Source organism: Pleurodeles waltl, unplaced genomic scaffold (genome assembly GCF_031143425.1).
Source record: "Pleurodeles waltl isolate 20211129_DDA unplaced genomic scaffold, aPleWal1.hap1.20221129 scaffold_86, whole genome shotgun sequence".
Taxonomy (NCBI): domain Eukaryota; kingdom Metazoa; phylum Chordata; class Amphibia; order Caudata; family Salamandridae; genus Pleurodeles; species Pleurodeles waltl.
The window spans coordinates 83,533-103,649 of NW_027150400.1; the positions used below are offsets into that span (position 1 = coordinate 83,533).

Sequence of the window (20,117 nt, forward strand, 5' to 3'; positions counted from 1 at the left end):
AGGATTTGAAGGAACCTGGAGTTTGGGAGAAATTTGGAAAAGGAATTGCCAGAGTAGGGAGCTGGTTTACCAATATTTGGGATGGGGTACTTGCTAAAATATTAATGGGTCTATTAATTGTTCTGGCCTGTCTTTTAGGATTATGGGGGGCATGTAAAATCAATGACAAAATTAAGAAGAATTGGACTAAAAGAACCAGAAGAAATGAAGAAAGTGAAAGAGAGAAAATGTTCAATGAAATATTGGGAAGTTCACATAAAGGGCAAGATGTTGAAATGCGCATTATGCGCAAGGTGAAAAATTAAAATGAAGGGTCAAAGGGAAAGGTTTGTGTGATGACGAGCGTCATCAGAGGAGGGACTGAGAGGGCGTAGTTTAAATAACACATATTAAAATAAAATGCTCATATCAATGCTTAACGATGTTGCATAGAAAACGACAATGATAGCTTAAACGTGCATTTGAATTATGACTATAATGTGTGTGGCCACCAATGTGTGCGCAAACTAATAACTCATAAATAGAATCATTAATGCTATGGTTAGTCAAGTTATATTAACGATCATGATATTGCATTTATATTGAAAAATCTTATAGGCCTTAAGTTAGCGTGAGCTGTGGGTTTTAGTTGCCTGGCTCTCATATTAAAAGCATTTTTCTGTTTTCCAGTGTGCTGACTCGCAAAGGGCCATGACCCTGCAAATGTTCTTTTTCTTCAACTTGGAAAATGAATATATCAGTACAATCCTGTTCTCATCCGCATGCTTGCTGCTTTAGTATGAGTTTATACACAAGATTGAAACAAATGTAGATTAATGTAATGTACAAACCATGGACAAAGGAACTCATGACCCGAGAAGACGTGCCAAGCTGTGAAGTAACCCCCGGATGTGCCACCTCCGAAGACGTCAATTATGAAGACCAATCAAAGTGTTGTGAATAAATGTGGGGTGACAATTAGAATTACCTAATGTATAATTTGATAGGTTAAAGATAGTGGGGTACAGTAAATGTCCAATAGAATTTTGGGGGAAGGTATTACGGAAAAGGGATAAAAACCCATGTCACAGAAGGGTCGAGAGAACTAGGTAGGGAATGCTATTGATTTTATCCAGAAACTATGTCACTCTGTTTGGTGACTTTAAGACTTATTAAACCATCTTCCCCATAGGCTGTCCATTTACACTTCTCCTCCTTATGAGGGAAGTGCCCCCTGTCCTTTAGACAAAGTTTAGACTGATGGCGTTTTGAGTGATGTCCTGAAGACGAAGACTGATCCTGTGTGCTGATCTAATCCTTGGAGGGTAATTATGACAATGCAATTTGTGATTTGTCTGTTTGCTTTTCCTTTCTAGGTACCAACTGCTCATTTTGGTAGAGACCTTAGTTAGATGTTTTCCAAATTGGTGTTCTAAATTGTTTTTGCATGAAGCCCAACATGCTGATGCTAATTAGCAATTAGTACAGGTGTTCACTTCGACTGACGCAAATAGATAAATGACTGACGTTATGCTATGCTGAACTGAGACGTATATGTTATTTGCCGTATTCTGATCTATGTTCACGCCGTGCTATGTTCTTATGTTTGTGATCTTTGCATTAATGAAATCTTATCACAGTTGCCATATCGTGACTATGCTCTTATGCTTTCTGATATTGAGATTAACTCTTTTGCTCGTACATTGTAATCAATAGGGAATAAAATTCATAAAATCCTACCAAGGTGCGGTTATTCATGGCTGAAAGGCCATGATTACATCGACAATTTGATTAATGTCTTTATCTAAAGTAAAGTGCATTGTGGTGGTAAATATTGATGAAATTATTGATATATGGCTTGACATATTGATCAGTTATCTCGTCCTACGGTGTCTCTCCACTGGGTCACAAGATTAATTGGCCTAAAACGACTCCTAATGTGTAACAAATTAACATAGAAGGACGCGTTAACACGGCCACAGAATAAGAGGGTGAATCTCACTGAGTGAGAAGATATTTGTAGTTCACAGTTAAAACCAGGCTCATGTGTACTTCGTTATTAAAACAACTTTGTTTTCCCACCAAGATAAAAAATCCCAACCGTACATTTCAAAATAAACTTATTTAGGTGTTAAAAATATAAAAGACCAAATTTTAAAGTCATAAATAAAAGACGTGCGCCAGCCGGGAATCGAACCCGGGTCGCAAGAATGGGAATCTTGCATGATACCCCTACACTACTGGCGCGGCTGGTCATGGAGTAGCACTTGCAGTTTGTCAGCTCTGGCAGGAAACTGCCGTATCTGAGTGTTTTTTGGGTACAATTATTGACTTGTACATGGATTGAAGTCTCTTACACTCTACTAGGCGCTAGGAAACTACTCACAATTCATACCTTTTTTAAGTGAAACAAGGAAGCAGATTATTTATTTATTTAATTAAGTGACTATGAAAGTGGATGAACTGAAGGAAGTTTAGAACAAACACCAACGTGGACATTGACGTAAACAAACATATAAGTAACAGAGGACAGTGCACTTATGGACATATTGAAGATGTACACCTCACGTAGCAAGACAAGGCGATGCTCTGCCTTTACAGTGTACATAAACTCGGTGCACCCGAATTTCAAATGTGGATCTTATAGAGGCGACGATAGAAAGCAGCAACTGTACATACGTCCGTATATTACACCACCCATCACACGCTGCAGATGTAATCTGCTCCTGAAGTTACATCCTACATCTCACAATGATGACAAGGACCAGTCACAGCATAGCGCCTCTCTTCACACAAGAATTGACAACAGTACAAACAATACAGCCAACGATAAAACATGTGACTGACTACTAGCCAAAAATAATGTGTCCTCATTTCTCAGGCTAGTCCCGTGTCAGCCCCCTTCTCACTCCAGAGATTCACCCATCAGGGACCCAAACCTGGATTTCCATTTCAGCCATTAACAAAAATAATATTGGCAAAGCCAGTAAGTCACTTCTATGAGACAAAAGCTATTGGCTTTGTCAATGCTTATCCATGTTGTGCAGAAGAGAGGATCCCTGTAGAAGGGGGTAGCAACGGATGTGCGTGCATGTGTGAAAGAATGAGTGTGTGTGATGTTTTAAGATGAATGTTTGGTGCGTGCGTGCATGTTTGAATCTTATGAGTGTCAATGGATGTGCGTGCATGTGTGAAAGAATGAGTCTGTGTGATGTTTTAAAATGAATGTTTGGTGCGTGCGTGCGTGTTTGAATCTTATGAGTGTTGTTAATGGAGGTGCGTGTGTGTCTGTGTGTGAAAGAATGAGTGTGTGTGAGTGTGTGTGTGCTTCCTGCCCGCCCCCTCCCTCCTAAAGCTGCCCGCCGCCATTGATAATATTATGTTTCATTTGTAACTATTTTATTTGGACTCTTTTGCACATTACTTATCAAGGTTGATGGCTCTTGCTTTTGCCGTCTTTCCCTTGAACCAAAGAGGACGTAGTTTGCTGATGGGGCCTACCTACCTCTTAATAGTTCATATAGTGTTAAACCAGTTGTAATTTTTCCTTTGTGCCAGTCATGCCAGTCATACCAGTAGGACCCTCGTGAGCCAATGCAGTAAGGCTTGGCTTGAGTGAAAGGGGTGCAACTAATTTGACATTTCTTACAGTGACTTCATCTACTTTAGTCAATTCTTTCTTTACTTTCCAATATAGCCTTATAGATTTTCATCTACTTGTTTCTCCTTCAGCCAGCCCTTAACATCTATATCAGAAACACTTGTCTACTCAAATCGTTAGCAATAGCAGTCGTCCACTGCATTTCACTCACAACCCTTGTTTATCCTGGTTTATTTAACAAATTGGCTACAGCTACATCTTCATCCATAAACCTTGCTTCATCCTCAGTCAATGTTTCTACACAAGGCATATGGGACAGATAATCAGCAGCAATGGTAGATTTGCCAAGAACATATTCAATATCTATTTCATATTCTTGTAATTTACTGACTAACTTTGTGATGCGGAGTGACATGCTTTCAGAATTGCACTTACTCAGTATGCTCACAAGCGCTTTGTGTTAATTTTCAATCAGAAATGGCCGTCACCACGGACAAATCCTTTGAATTTTGCCACTGCCCACATGCATACCAAAAGTTCTCTTTTAATAACAGAGCATTTTGTTTTCGGTGCCCCTACTTTGTGTGATGCAAATGCTATGAGGCGCTTGCTGTTGGGCACTTCCAGACTTAGTATTGCTTCAAAGCCAACCTGGTTGGCATCCATGGTCACTATAGACAAAGAGTTTCATTGAATGAGTAAAGCATTGGGGCATTTTGAAACTCTTTCTTAAGAGTTTGCATGCTTTTATCAAATTTTTCATTCTAGATGAACTCTCTATCTTTCTTGATTAAAAGATGCACAGTCTCCACCTTTTACGAATAGCTTGCTGCATAGACCCAGTTCATCCTGTTAGCTGAGGTGAGTCTATAATGGCAGCAATAAAGCTTGGTCTGGACTGAACTCCATCTGCACCAATAAAATGACCTAATTATTCCACTTTACCCATAAAGAAGTTACATTCCTCTCCTTTGAAGGTTAGACCAGTGTTTTGCATTCTTTTAAAGACCTCACTCAAGATTATCTGGTGGCTATCCAGATTCTCAGAAAAACACAATTATGTCAACCTAGAAGGCTCTAATACCTTGTAATTCTTTGAATCACTTAATCAAGACCTTTTGGAACATTGCGGAATCTGAATTGGGTCCACAAGGCATGAAGCCACATCTGAAAGAGGTTTTGTCACATGAGTCTTTGCATTGAATTATCAGGCAATATGTAGTTGTGAAATCAAACACCTTAGCATTGCCCAAGGTTGCCACCGTTTCATGCACATGGGGTAATGCTTGGTTTTCTACCACTACTTGGCAGTTCAGGTAGCGCAGATCCACACAAAGTCTGGTATCTGCATTTTTCTATTTTGAAATTACAAAAGGGGACAACCATGAAGAGGCTGGTACAGGTTTGATTACTCCTTAACACAACCACTTGTGCAGCAATTCATCAACATCCTTCGTGCACAACATTGAATGTTGAAGACTTTCGGTATAATAGGTGTGGCTCCCTGAGTTTGACAATATGTTGGTAACCTTTCAACATTCCTAATTTATCAGCAAAGGTGGATTCAAATTCTCGTAACATTTCATCCAAGTGTGTGTCTGTACTGTAAATACATAAAGTGCCTTGCCTAGGTTTATCATCATGTAAAGATTTTCCTGTTTAGAGCATCCAAGGATGCTCATGCCATGATTGACAACATGCATGTCTTTAATAGAGAGGGTTGCAAAAAAAAACTTCTAAATAGATTTGGTGCCCATCATAAGCTCCGGGTTTTATCTTACTGGGTTGAAACGTTCCCTTTTGCTGCATACTGTTGAATGTCTCTTGATATTTACACATTTTGTGGGTAGATCCTTATATTGCACCTTGGTTGGTCCTTTCCATCACTTTTATGCAGTATTATAACCATTAGTTTAAGGTCAATCAAATGTTCATCCATGTTGTCACTTTGAACTATCCTCCTCCTGGATAGTCGGTACTCTTTTCGGTTGTGTGCTCACCCATTTTCTTAAATAATAATCATTTAACAACCTCTATGCTAAAGTCATCTGGAGGTGTTTGAACAAACATGAAGCATTTAACAATAAGACTTTCTTTGAATGAACAGCACTAGTGGTGGCTTCCTTCTTTTTCCAGATGGAGTTTTACACAGATATGTGGCTTAACTAAAACACATTAATAACTTATTTTCGATACATAATTAGAAATTTATTTCAATTGCAATTATGTTATTTCAGTCTGTATATGAAGAATCATGTGTGGAAATGCAAAGAACATGTTGCTAATGCACAAAATATAAACCCAAAAAGCTTTTCCACGAGCAGAAGACCACCGGATGTGATGAACGAAGGAGACAATTTGATAGACAATTCCTACAGAAACAGAAGTGACCACTGTGTGGCATAACAATTCCTCTGAAAGTACAGTGACTGACAGAATTCTACTGAGTCAATGCAATATGACCTGGAGATGGGGCAAACTGAAGGAGGTTGACAGGGACCATAAGAAGATCAGGGAGAGCTGGTTCCATTAATGGTGGACGGGGAGATGGTGTCAAAATTCCGCAGCCCATGTGGATGGGACGAAGTACAGCGCCTCGAGGAATAACTGTAAAAGCACTGGGCTCCACCTCCTTGGGTTCTTTAAAGGTAATATATAAACAACAATTGACGTAATGATCCAAAGGCAGGGGAGTGATGGGGGAATTGAGAGGCATATTTTGTTTAAGTTAGGGTGCCCAACCATTTGGTTGTTGTTTTGAAATTAACCATGCAGGGGTTGACAGGCACCTCTAGCATTGGGATTGGAACAGAGTCTACAGGGTAGAGGGACGGTAGAGAGTTAAGTATAGTTTAGATTAGTAGTAGTGGTAGTGTAGTATAGTTTGGAGTCGTAGTACTAGTAGTAGTATTAGTACTAATAGTGTAGTATAGTTTAGAGTAGTAGTAGTATTATTATTAGTAGTAGTGTTGTATAGTTTGTAGTAGTAGTAGTAGTGTAGTATAGTTTAGAGTAGTAGTAGTAGTAGTGTAGTATAGTTTAGAGTAGTAGTAGTAGTAGTATTGGTAGTAGTAGTAGTGCAGTATAGTTTGGAGTAGTAGAAGTGGTAGTAGTAGTAGTGTAGTATAGTTTAGAGTAGTAGTTGTATTAGTAGTAGTAATAGTGTAGTATAGTTTAGAGTAGTAGTAGTGGTAGTAGTGTAGTATAGTTTACAGTATTAGTAGTGTAGTATAGCTTAGAGTAGTAGTAGTGGTAGTAGTAGTGTACTATAGTTTAGAGTAGTAGTAGTAATAGTAGTGTAGTATAGTTTAGAGTAGTAGTAGTAGTAGTGTAGTATAGTTTGGAGTAGTAGTAGTGGTAGTAGTAGTGTGTATAGTTTAGAGTAGTAGTAGTCGTAGTAGTCGCAGTGTAGTATAGTTTATAGTAGTAGTACTAGTGTAGTATAGTTTAGAGTAGTAGTAGTAGTAGTGTAGTATAGTTTAGAGTAGTAGTAGTAATAGTAGTAGTAGTAGTAGTAGTAGTGTAGTATAGTTTAGAATTGCATTAGGGGCAGGGTTTAGACTGATACAATTAAAAATACTTTACTGAGTCTATTATACTTGAACACTGCTATTGAAGATTGGAAGGGGGTATAATGATGCGCTACTCAGAGCCTGCCAGAGGAGGGGTGCATTCATGCTTTAGCATTTCCCTAGGATACACCCCTTCTGGAAAAGGATAAAAATGTGATTAACTGTGGTGACAGGTGAAGAGCTAGAAATGAAACCCCAATTGATGATATTGGGCATCTGTGTAGAACTGATAACACCCAAGCATTGGCAAAGACAATACGAAATCGCCTATGCAAAATCTATTGGCTTTTTCAATGTATTCTATGTGTTGCACAGCAGTTAAGCTGCTTCTAAATTCACCTTAATCTTTTGTAAGCTTGAAATCCAAAGGCATGGGGAGCAGCTGTGCGAACGGAGAGCCTTCCCATGAGGCCGGAGACAACTTGCAGGGTATGCGTTTTCCATCTGACATAGAAACCGCCATCTCAAGCCTTCCTCTCCTGTGCTTCTTACAGGGTGCATGCTGAGAAAAAAAAAACAGGCAGTACAACAACAACATGTAAACTAAGCAGCCATGCACCCCGAGCCCCGAAGAAGAAAAAAGACAGCCTGCAGATTCACTCTAGCAAATAAATAAAAAAATACAGAATGCCTGGGGAAGGCTTCCGGGGGGGTTGTATATGTTTTTTAAAAGTACCATCAGAAGCCTCAAGTTGTGCGAGTGGAAGGAGACTGACCAGCAGACTGGAAGCAGTACTCTGGCCAGTCTCCACGGCAGGATGACAGAGACGAGGTGGAGGCGTTCTCTAGCAACGAGCCACGTGGGAGCCAGCCAATGGTAAGCAGAGCAATGTGGAACCCAGGGAAGCCAGCCAATGGTAAGCAGAGCAATGTGGAACCATGTGGGAGCCAGCCAATGGTAAGCAGAGCAATGTGGAACCACGTGGGAGCCAGCCAATGGCAAGCAGAGCAATGTGGCGCTACATGGGAGTCAGTCAACGATAGGTAATATGACATAGGAGCCATGTGGGAGTCAGCCAATGGTAAGTAAAGGTAAGTAATGGGCAGGCTCTAAGCCCTTTTAAGATTTTTGTAAAAATTCAAGTGATTTCACAAGCACAAGGCAAACACATTGCAGGTGAAAGCGAACAGAACTGGCGAAGGTCTACATGAAGCTCTCCTGACACAGTGCTCCCCTCCTCTAACATGTGCAGCCCCTCTGGGACTCAAGTCCTGTTTTAATCAAGGCTTTGATGCATTGGACTCCCCAAAAGGCACATTGTTATTACATGTCTCACAATATATGACTCATTTAATCCAGGCTAAAAAATAAAAAAAAGGTCCCTCAAATAATTATTGTTTGCAGATACTTTTCAAAACACAAACCATGTGAAATCTCGGTCACTGTTTTACAATTTTAAAAATATTGAAAAAACTAATATGTCATCACTATAGTTGAAAGCATTCATGACAGGTTGTATGATACATAGAATGGCATCTTGAAAAAGCTCTGCAGTTTATGACACACCAAAATTTAGGGGCATATTTAAAATCCCTTAGTGCCACCTTGCGCCACATTAACCTCATTACTTTTTACGTTAATGTGGCCCAAAGTGGCTGAAATCCTAGCGCCTATTTACAGAGCGGTGCAATGCACGCATTGAGCCACTCTGTAACCCTTTGAGCTACATTATACCTGCGCCAGGCATGATGTGCAAAGGGGGCATTCCCCCATTTGGGGACCGAAAAAAATGGTGCAAGGAAATCTATGAGTGATTGCCAGCTGTGCCTCACCTAGGTATGCCACCTGGCCTCCAATCCTGTGGGAATTATTTTTCACCTCCCACCTCTTGGCTGCTCCATAGTAGCAAAATGTAAAGAAATATCTTTAATTTTTTTGTAAGAAAGGCAGCCCTGTTGTCATCAGAGGGTATATATATCAAGTGCCATGACCTAGAAATAGAATGCATGTCTTAGCACACACTGTTGTGACACTCTATAAAAAATATTGTTTACCCTTTACTATCTGTCAGGATGGCCGAGTGGTCTCAGGTCGAAGCCTCCAGTGGAGGCGTGGGTTCGAATCCCACTTCTGACATCTACTTTTAATGAACACGTCGTCTTTGTTCTATCAAAGCAAACTTTGCATTAACAAATACTAGCAACGTAAAACCACTGGCAGATTTTATAATCTCGATTGGCAAAGCGATATAATCTTATTGGACAAAAGTTGCTTTTACCGATTTGATGCTATATATTTGAAAACACGTACAGTGCGTCTTTGCCTCCAAGCAAAGAATACTTCACGGTGAGATTTAGAATTTCCTTTCTTTAACTTCCGCGTGTTGATGGTTTTTTTTGTATTACAAATTTGGCGCCATTCGCACGCACCCAGCCTGCTCCCTTCATAATCATGTCCCTGGCCAGCCACCAGATGGCGCTCGATGATAAACTACTTCACCGAAAGGTCACTCTCACTGCATAGTCTGGACTCAGTGACCGCAGGTGAGCCATCACTGGAACTGACACACCCTAGACATGCTGTGCAGGCCACAGGTCCTTAACAAAGAGGGGGAATACAAAACTGCCAAGGTTTCAGATTACTATGCGTGACAATTTCATCATTTCTGTGTAATTATGAGTGACATTTCAAGGACTACGAGTGACACTTTCTCGCCAGAAAAATCAAGCGATGAAGCCCGTGTAAATATCGTAATATAGCGAGAATCCTATATCTCCTGGTGTACACCAGCGCCACCTTGTGGCCTTTGATAAATACTACTCTGAGCTTTCCCAGCAAAGTGAGAAACTGGAACTAGAAGGTTTTACCGCACTTCAGGGCACGGTTATTCTGCGTGACAATCACAGACATTGTGGTAATGCGGGGAAATACCTGAAAATGCGATATTCTAACACGAGATGCGTGGCACTTTGAAGGGCTGGGACTGATTAGTATAAATCACCTGAAATTATGTCACATCGATGGACTTCACAGGGAGTGATTGCACGCTCCTATCACACACTCACTTTAAAGGGAATGAACCTATTTTACGTTCGTCGCTGAAATACAAATATTGCTAACTAAAATGTATGTATACAATGTATGTTTGTGACTAAGCCACGCACATATGTTAATCTTCTGTAAATGCAAACCAGTGTGTGTGTTTTTTAATGAATACACAATCCTACGGTTTTATAATAATACTTGCATTTATCACTGTTTAATAATTTGCACATTAAGAAGTAAGGACGACTTGGTTCTCGCTTCGAGTGTGATCTCCCCAGAGTGACTCCATTTTGGGAACCTGGCTAAGCTGCACTAGTTGTGTTTTGTTTGTGAGAGGCTCACTAAGTGCCTGAGTGAATGTCACAAAAGTGAGTGGTCAACTGGTTTTTCCGCGCATGGACTTATTTCCAGCAGACCTCTGATCATAGCAACAGTGGGACGTCCAGACTTGCAGACGCGCTTTCTCCTTTATGAAGACTTAACAGTGGGACCCCCTGCCATTATCTGTGGGTGCCTAGTCGAATTTGTAAATTACAGTAAAACCCAGCAGCCCTGGGTGTTAAACGCCCACTGGTCTCATGTGGGAAAGAAGAAACCATGATGGAGGGAGAGCACCTCAGCAGCCCAAACCGCAGACCAGCATCCTCCTGCCCCAATCGCCTCCCGTGTACACAGATGGGTCTAATTTTAACTGTTTTTTAGCCACTGTGAAATCTAACCATTCATAGGGGCATATTTACAAGCCCCTAATGCCACCTTGCACCGATCTAGCGTAATTGTTTAGACGCCAAGGCGGCGCTAAGAAAGCTTTTCTCCTGTGCCGTATTTACACTTTGTAAACCCTTGTGCCACATTATGCCAGCGCCACGCATAGTGTATGCAAGGGGGACATTCTGACGCAGGGAGGCCTGAAAAATGGCGCAGTAAAATTGACAACATTTCACTACGCCATTTTTACTGCTTTTTAATGCCTGTTCAAAACAGGCGTTAAAATGGCGCACACATTTTAATCAATGGGCTTTCCCATGCTTTGCTGCACTAGAGTCAACATTTTTGACGCTGGTGCAGCAAAGCGTCACAGTAGCATCAAAAATGTTGATGCTTTTGCCCTAATGACCACCATGGCGCACCCTATTGTAAACACGGTGCAACCATGGTTTCTTTAGTTGGGGCAAGGACGACGCAAGAAAAGTGGTGCATCGTGACCGATGGGCCACTTTGTTGTAAATATACCCGATAGTGCATGACAGGGCAGCATTCCCCAGCACTTCCTTAATCCAAAGCCCCTTTATCAAAAGTCTGGAAATCGGGTAAGGTTGTGGGGGGATATAATGACTGGGTCGAAGACGAGAGGGACTAAAATTAATGACGATTACCGGTAATTAATTGAGGCATTACCTCTACGTCCCTCGACCCAGTCATTTACCTATGAGGTACACCAAAGCAAAAAGAACAGGTCATAGATAAGGAATAAAGTGTAGTCCTGATCAAGATATAATGCAATATCACATCAATTTATTTGCTGATAACATGATCAGAAATGAAATGGCAGGAAAACACAGTTTGTAACACCATCGAGTGCAACACTCCTTCACCAGAATTCTGCTGAGCAATTTCCTTAACCCGTAGGGGCATATTTTTGGAAAAGAGATACATCATTCATGGTGTGTCATGCCCCATTGCGTCCACCAAAATGACGCCATGTGTGCGCTGTATTTACAAAACTGCGCCCCATGGCGGTCATATCCATATTAGTGTCATAATTTATGGCGCCAATGTTGCGCTTTGCTGATGCAGCAAAGCACAAGGAGGTCCATTGTTTTCAATGGGAGCATCATCTTAACGCCTGCCTCAGGCAGGCATTAATAATGAGGCTAAAAATGGTGCAGTGAAATCTAGTACATTTCACTGGGTCATTTTTCTGGGCCTCCCTACGAGGGAACACCCCCCTTGCATACGTTATGCCTATCTCAGGTTTAATGTGGTACAAGCATTTACAAAGTGGTGCAAAGCTTGCATTGTACCACTTTGTAAATCTGGTGCATGGGAAATGCCACCTTAACAACACATTTGCATTAAACAAATGACACAAATGTGGCACAAGGTGGCGCTAGGGGAATCATAAATATGTCCTGTAGTGTCTTACAAGAGTGTGCTCCAAAAAGGTGCTCTGCATATTTCACCTAGCGCGACACCCTGCATCTCCGCCCAAGAGGCCAACACCCCTCTGGCTGAGCGACCCTGCAATCCCAAGGGCAGAGGTAGATCACAACTTGAATAAGCAAGTCCAATAGCCTCCTTTACCCATCGACTCAAGGTTATCCTGGATGCCTTTTTACGTCTTCTGAAGGCCAAAAGAGATAAACAGAGTCTGTCTTTCTAAACTCGCTGGATCTGTCAAGATAAATGGCTAGAGCACTCTTAGCATCCAACAAGCTCACCATCTGTTCTTCAGAAGGAGAAGGAAAGAAAGTTGGAGGAATAGGTACCTGAGAAGAGTGAACCTTAGAATTGATTTTGGGAAGAAACGCAGGGTCTAATCTGAGCACTGCTGCGTCATCTAGAAGTTATAAGAATGGATGATGACAGAGTAAAGCAGCAGCTCCCCCAACCTTCTAGCAGAGGTGATAGCAACTAACAATAGAACTTTAAAGGAGAGACATTTGAAATCCACCAGCTTAAGGGCACAAATGGAGGTCACTGGAAAGCTTTAAGGACCAGAGGCAAATCCTAAGGAGGAACCGAAGAGCAAGGAACAGGCCTGGAAATTGAAAATGTTTTAAGCATCCTAGACACCAAAAACTCTGCTTCTATAATCACATTATCACTGTTATGAAAAGCTTGGATGGCATACCATTGAGATTTCAAGGTGGGCAGAGATACATTATTTCTACAGCCATCCAAAAGAAACTGAAGGATGGAGGGAGCAGGCCACAGAAGAGAGCTCTCATGCAGAACACCATGCAATAAAATTCTACGAATGTTCATAATAAGCAGCTACGGTAACTCTTCTAGGTTTCAATTATTTATGGAGCTAAACTTTGCTTCTCAGGATTCAGCCTCTCATCCTCCTAGTGAAAGGGCGAGATGAAGAGGAAGAAGAGGGCTGCAAGATTTCAGAGGAGAAGGAGATAGAGGAAGAATCCAAAGAGGTTGAAGGGCTATTGTCTTCAGAAGAGGGAACCGGGTTGTCCTGGGTGAAAATGGAACTACCACCTGGGCCTTCTCTTGAAGAATCTTTCATTACAATTTTTGTGTCAAAGGGAAAGGAGGAGAGGCAAATATAAGCTTCCTTGGCATTTGATGGCCAAAGCACCCACTCCCCAAACTCTTCACACTGGAAATCTGGAGCGAAACCTCAAGAGAAGAGCATTGATCCTGGAAGCAAAAAGGCTGTGTAAGGATCCCCAAACCTTTTGCAAATCTCTCTGAAGGCCTTTTTGGACAGACGGAGGCTCTGAGAGGAGGGGAAATATCCACCTATGGAGATTTGCCTCTGAAATGTTGAGAAAAATTGCAAATCTTTAGAAAAGTATGAGACAAACACAAATATCTACATTTATAGAAACATATACAATTAAATCTCTTCTTGTCGCTGGGTACTATCAACCCAATCTGGTTACTGGAAGTTTTAAATGGTTGTCTTCAATGTTGGAAATTGTCAACAACGGTAAGGAATCAGCAACAGGATTTGAGGTTTCAAAATCAGTTTTTCTTTCACCATCGCAAGTCAAAGACCAATGAAACACAGGCCTGAAGTGAGAAGAGTCTCTGGTAATGGGCTTCTCGGGTCAGTGGCCAGTCACCATGTGTCCTTTAGTAGACACTACTTGAAAATGTTCAGCATCGTAAAAAGCATCACATTTTCGTTTCCTCAGCTGTCGAGCGATCACCAAATCTCCTTTTCTGAGTGAGAGGTCTTTCGCACGTCACCTCTTGTCTGCATACAGCTTCACTTTCTGTTTTTGAACCGGGTCCCTCATACAAATCAAGTTTTCATTTGTATCTCTCTCAATGGTCCCTTTGGGTAGCTTGGTTGCCATTGCTTTTCCAAACATCAAAGCCACAGGACTTTCACTTGTGGTCGAGTGGGGTGTTGAACGATAAGCTCGTAAAGTAGAGTTCAGTACTGTTTTTAGACTGAGCTTCTCAAGAGCTGCACAGTGCACTGCTTTCTTTAGTGTACTCATAAAATGCTCAACAAGTCCATTGACCTGTGGCCACAAGAGTGTGATTTTTTTATTCTTTACATTTGGATGGTGTAGTATTGTATGTGTCAACTTAGGTTATATTCTATTGTAAAGCTTATTTTATACTTAGGACATCTGTTCAATTATATCAAATGTTGTAGCTGGTATGGTCTGGTTACCCCTGCACCAGCTTTTGTATTATCTGGAATGCTCCAGGGTTCTATGCTGTTGGAGCTACAGGAGCTGTGTGCAGGTGTGGCTTGAGTTTCTGTTACCTTCATGTCTTCAAAAATAAAGAAGAATTTTCTATCACTATTCAGACTGCAACTTCTTACATCGCTTAGAGGAATTACTACACTTTGGCGACGTTTTGGACTTCGAACTCACGAGGGATTAGCAGGAACCTCCAACACACTCATGGGTCTTGTCACACTATAAGGTACTGTGATTTTTGAACTGTGTGACGTTCATTTGTCTTCCCTGCATTTTTTCCCCTATTTTTTTAAGAAAAAGAAAAACTCTGTATCTTTTGATGTGGTTTTGTACGTTTTATTTTTCTTTACCAGCAACCTTTCCTTTGCCGGGACAACGTCTTTGTTTGCGCGAGGATCTATGCGTCTTGTTTCCTAGACAACGCATTTTCCTCTGCTGAAGCTTTGTGTCCGTTTCTTAGCAACCTCAAGCGTCTCACGTTTTGTTGCCGCGCTCTTCGATCACGAGCTTTACTAGTGGCTCTGTCATTTCTAGGCAAGCGCATGATTTGAAACTTTCCTTGCAGTTTTGTTTCAATTCAGCACGCGCCGCTAGAGATATTATCATGAAGCTTTCCTGGCAGATTTATTTCATTTGAGGATTTGCCGCTTACAATGCTTATAACAAAGCTTTCCTCGCAACTTTATTTCGCAGCTGCACACGCAGTTTGTGATTTTAATCTCTAGTTTTCAGCATCGTAGAAGAGCACGCTTGAAGCATTTCAATTTTTCCCTGTGACTGTATGCTTTCTTTCAAAGCACCCTGCTGGCTTCAAATATTGTCCATTGTTTGTTTGCAGATTTCTCCGGCTCCTCTGGACTTTACAATCCATATTACTAGACTCCTGTTCATTAATTGTTTTTCTATTTTCATTTAATTTTTAATGCTACCATCTAAGATCTGAGTATACTTTTATTTTTTTTTCTCTGTTCTTCATCATCTGTTTTCGGAATTATGCAAAACATTACTCTGCCGCTGTTATTTTTGTCATTACCAGGAGATCCACCTATTCCGTGGAACAAGTGGAAAAAAGTATTCCTTACTTATATTCGTGTTTGTGGCAGCAATTTATCGGCAGACAGAAAGACCTCTGTTCTACAACATTGTTTAGGAGCGGAAAGACAGGAGTTTTTGGAGACTTTACCTTCGAACATTACTCCTGATGGCGCAGACGGAGACACTACTTTAAATGAATTTGAGATAACATTGCTTAAATTGGACAGACATTACTTACCTAAAGTGTCAATTATTCTTCAAAGGTATTATTTTGGAAAATGTAAACAGAACGATACTGAAACTGTTGAGGACTTCGTAACAAACCTACGTAAATTAGCAGCTCCATGCAAGTTTGGAGATACTTTAGATGAACGCATCCGAGATCAATTCATGCTAGAGTGCAGAAGTGATAAAGTAAGGGAAGCTTTGTGGTCAAAGGGGGATCCCACTCTGGAGGAGGTGTTGATTGTGGCTAAACAAATAGAGCATTCTGAATCTTGTATTGAGAATCTAAGGAAATCTAAAAATGTATCTCATACTATTCAATCCTTGGATGCTAAGTCTACACCTAGGGGAAATACCAGTGCAAAATCAAAATTATTGTGTTTCAGATGCAATTCTCCATCACATTTAGCCAACAACAGAGATTGTCCTGCTTTTAATGTGGTGTATAAGAAGTGTGGCAAGAAGGGTCATTTTGCCAGGTGTTGCAAGTCTTTAGAAAACAAAATTGTGAAAGTGAATGAGGTTGAGTGTGATAATGGAAAAAGTTTTATTTTACAAATAGTTAATGATGCAAATTGTATCTCTAATGTTCGGTGTGAGTACCCTACCGATATTGTGGAGGTTGATGGTGTTAAAATACGAATGATGATGGACTCAGGGGCAAAGTTGACTTTAGTTTCGGATACTGATTATACTAAATATTTTCTGAACAAAGTGATTCTTCATGCACCTGATGTTACACCTTTCAGTTACGGTGGTAAGCCTATAGAGTTAAAGGGCTACTTCGATGCTAGAATTGTTTTCAAAGGGAACACAGTTGAAGGGAAGGTGTATGTTCCTGTTGTAGGTGATACCATAGTGAGTTGGCCACATCAAAAATTGTTGAGAATTATACTAAACCCCAACTCTGTACCCCAAGTACAAGTGCAGAAGGTTTGTAGTTGGGGCAAAGAATTGATGAACGAATTTCCGGATGTTTTCAATAGTAAGGTGGTCTGCGTTAAAGGGTATAAGCATAGCATTGTACTAAAAAAAGATGCTGCAACAGTTGCGTGTAGGGTCAGAAACATTCCCTTCAGTATTAGAGATAAAGTAAAAATGGAACTTCAGAGGCTACTGTCTGAAGGCATAATTGAGAAAGTAATGGTGGATGAATGGATCGCTCCGATTGTGGTTGCAACAAAAAGTAATGGAGACATTAGACTGTGTGTTGACTTAAGCAATCTAAACAAGGTAGTCATTGAGGATAGGTTTCCTCTACCTAATATAACTGAGATGGTTGGTTCTCTGGTGGATGCCAAGTACTTCACCACCTTAGATCTGAGTTCAGCATATCATCAAGTGCAGTTGTGCAAAGAGTCCAAGTTACTCACATCTTTTATTACACCCTTTGGGGTGTTCAAGTTCAATAGAATGCCTTTTGGACTCTGTTCAGCAGCATCGGTATTTCAAAGACTAATGAATGAAATTCTAGGTGACATTGTTGGTGTGAAATATTTTCAAGATGATGTTCTTATTTTCTCAAGTACCATTGAACAACATAAAGAATTGGTCAGGAAGGTGCTCGATACATTTCGATTAAAAGGAATTACATTGAAAGGCACCAAATGCAAGTTCTTCAAATCGGAAATTTCGTATTTAGGTCACATAATAACAGGTGATGGAGTTAGACCTAAGGAGGAGCTGGTGAAGTCTATTCTTGATTTGGCTGCTCCTGAAAATAAGGATGAGGTTCAAGTTTTTTTTGGGATGGTAGAATTTTACGTTAGGTTTATACCTGATTTGGATAAAAGGAGTTGTTCTATTAGGAGTTTGCTCAAGAAAGGTACTGATTTTATTTGGTATTCTGAATGTCAAAAGGAGTTTGATGACTTAAAATTTGGTTTGTCTTCAGCGCAATCGCTTAGCAGTTTTCAATCTGGTCTTCCCTGCTCTATCACTACAGATGCCTCAAAGAAATGTTTAGGTTGTGTCTTGAAGCAATAGAATGATGGCAAAGTGAATATTATTGCTTTTGCTTCACAAGGTTTGCGAGGAGCGGAATGTAAGTACTCAACAATTGAAAAGGAAGCCTTAGCTATATTCTGGGCTGTCAAAAAATTTAAGCAGTTTCTTTGGGGTACTAGCTTTGAGGTACGAACTGATCATAAACCTCTATGTGAAATATTTGAGAAGAAAGGCTTGGACAATGTCTCTGGTCGTATATGTAAATGGATTGTTGGCCTTCAAGATTATAATTTTAGTGTGAAGTATGTTCCTGGATGTGAGAACAGGACTGCGGATTGTTTGTCCAGGATGAAGAAGAAAGAGTTGGATGAGTGTGAAAATGATAAGTCGTGGTGGGTGAATGAGGAAGTTAAAGTTTGTATTGTCACAGATGGATGTGTTTCTGAGGAAGAGTGGAAACAAGAGTTGAATAATGATGAGGAATTACTAAAGGTCAAGGACTTGCTGTATGCTGGATTACGACCTGGTCATACTGTGGAATTTAGTGAATAATTTAGGAAAATTTGACCTGAGCTTTCTATACAAAATGGAGTGGTTGTAAGAGGGTGTAGCTTGATTCCACTGTGTAAGCTACGTGAGCGTTTAATTGATCTGACACAGAGTGGCCATCATGGTATATGTAAAACTAAAGAAAGAATGAGGTGTGGATCTAGCGGTTGAAAGAAAGGTTTGTGATTGTGTGGAATGTAAAATGGCGGATAAGACCTTAAAGCTTAGGATACAACCTATGGTTTTGAAAGAAATCCCTAAGGAGGAGTGGGAGGAAGTATCAATTGATATTTTGGATCCTATAAGTGGTGGAACACTTTCCAAGTATGTATTACTTCTCATGGATGGGTTGTCACAGTGGCCTGAAATATTGATTAATTCTGAAGTCACTTCTTTGAAGGTAGTAAGGTTTTTGGCGGTGTGTTTGGAAGGGAGGGTAATCCAAGATATATTGTATCTGATAATGGCGTACAATTCACGTCTAAATTAATGTGTGAGTTTTTGAAGGAAAGGGGAATCATTCACAAAAAATGTGCTTTATATCATCCAGAAACCAATGGGATGGTGGAACGTTTTAACAGGACGTTGAAAGAAACCATTCAATTGGCAAAACAGTTAGGAGGTGATTGGGAGAGCATGGTTAAGCGTAAAGTTGAAGATTATAGGTTTACACCTCATACAAGCAGCGGCCAGTCGCCTTTTGTCATCTTCAGAAAACGCGTTCCTCATACTAAAATAGATCCACCATGGATTAAAGATTATACTAAGGAGCAATTTGACTATGAGAAGCAAAAATAAATTGCTGTGAGCAGAGATTTGAGTTGTCAAAAGAAAAGGAAACCTGTGTATGATGTACACAAGTCTGTGAAAGAAATACATGTTAATGTGGGTGATTCCGTCAAAGTCAGGTTGCCAGGTAAAACGGGCAGCGGACAGTCTCACTACAGTAAAGTTTTTTGTGTTATCAAGGTGTTTAAGGGAACTGTTAAGGTGGATGATGGACGTATTTGGAACCTTAATAGAGTTGTCAAGCTAAAATAATATGTTTTTTGGTTCATTCTCTCTTATATTTTAATTTTTTTTGTGTGTGTCTTTTAAAGGGGAAGGGTGGTGTAGTATTGTATGTGTCAACTTAGGTTATATTTTATTGTAAAGCTTATTTTATACTCAGGACATCTTTTCATTTATATCAGATGTTGTAGTTGGTATGGTCTGGTTACCCCTTCACCAGCTTTTGTATTATCCGGAATGCTCCAGGGTTCTATGCTGTTGGAGCTAGAGGAGCTGTGTGCAGGTGTGGCTTGAGTTTCTGTTACCTTCATCTCTTCAAAAATAAAGAAGAATTTTCTATAACTATTCAGACTGCAACTTCTTACATCGCTTAGAGGAATTACTACAGATGCCCCAAAAATTCTTTAAATTCCTTGCTGTTGAAGGGTGGACCATTGTCAGACTTCACAATGGCTGGCAAACGCCATGTTGCAAATATGCCATCAAGATTTTATATTACTCGATCATGTGTCTAGATGAGAGGTCTTCGACCAAAGGAAAACGTGAATATTCAACTATTATCACCATTAAATGATGTCCACTGGCAAGTGGACCAAAAAAGCAATGGGTATTCTCTCCCAGGCATGTTTGGGAAGTTCTGACATGTTTAAATTATGCTAAGTGACTTTGGTTGGCAAGCAATTACATTTGTGACAAGCCTTGAGTTCCTTTTCCACTCTTTCATCTCAGTATAGAATCCAAACTCGGTCTCGGGTCGCTCTCTTTGTAGCAACATTACCATGATGCCCTTAGTGAGCCACTTCTATCAC

At 40.4% G+C, this 20,117-nt stretch overlaps 1 long non-coding RNA gene and 1 other non-coding gene across 3 annotated transcripts in view; both read right to left on the bottom strand.

The window, feature by feature from the left end:
* The window catches only part of LOC138281260 (uncharacterized), a 93,201-nt gene that overhangs the window by 50,155 nt on the left and 22,929 nt on the right, over positions 1 to 20,117 (bottom strand). For both annotated transcript variants that reach the window (XR_011200897.1, XR_011200898.1), the window contains exon 2: positions 7,492 to 7,654. This is a non-coding gene — a long non-coding RNA (uncharacterized lncRNA). The remainder of the gene's footprint in view (positions 1 to 7,491; positions 7,655 to 20,117) is intronic.
* On the bottom strand, positions 2,156 to 2,226 carry TRNAG-CCC (transfer RNA glycine (anticodon CCC)). Its single transcript has one exon. It is a non-coding gene; the product is annotated as a tRNA-Gly (tRNA).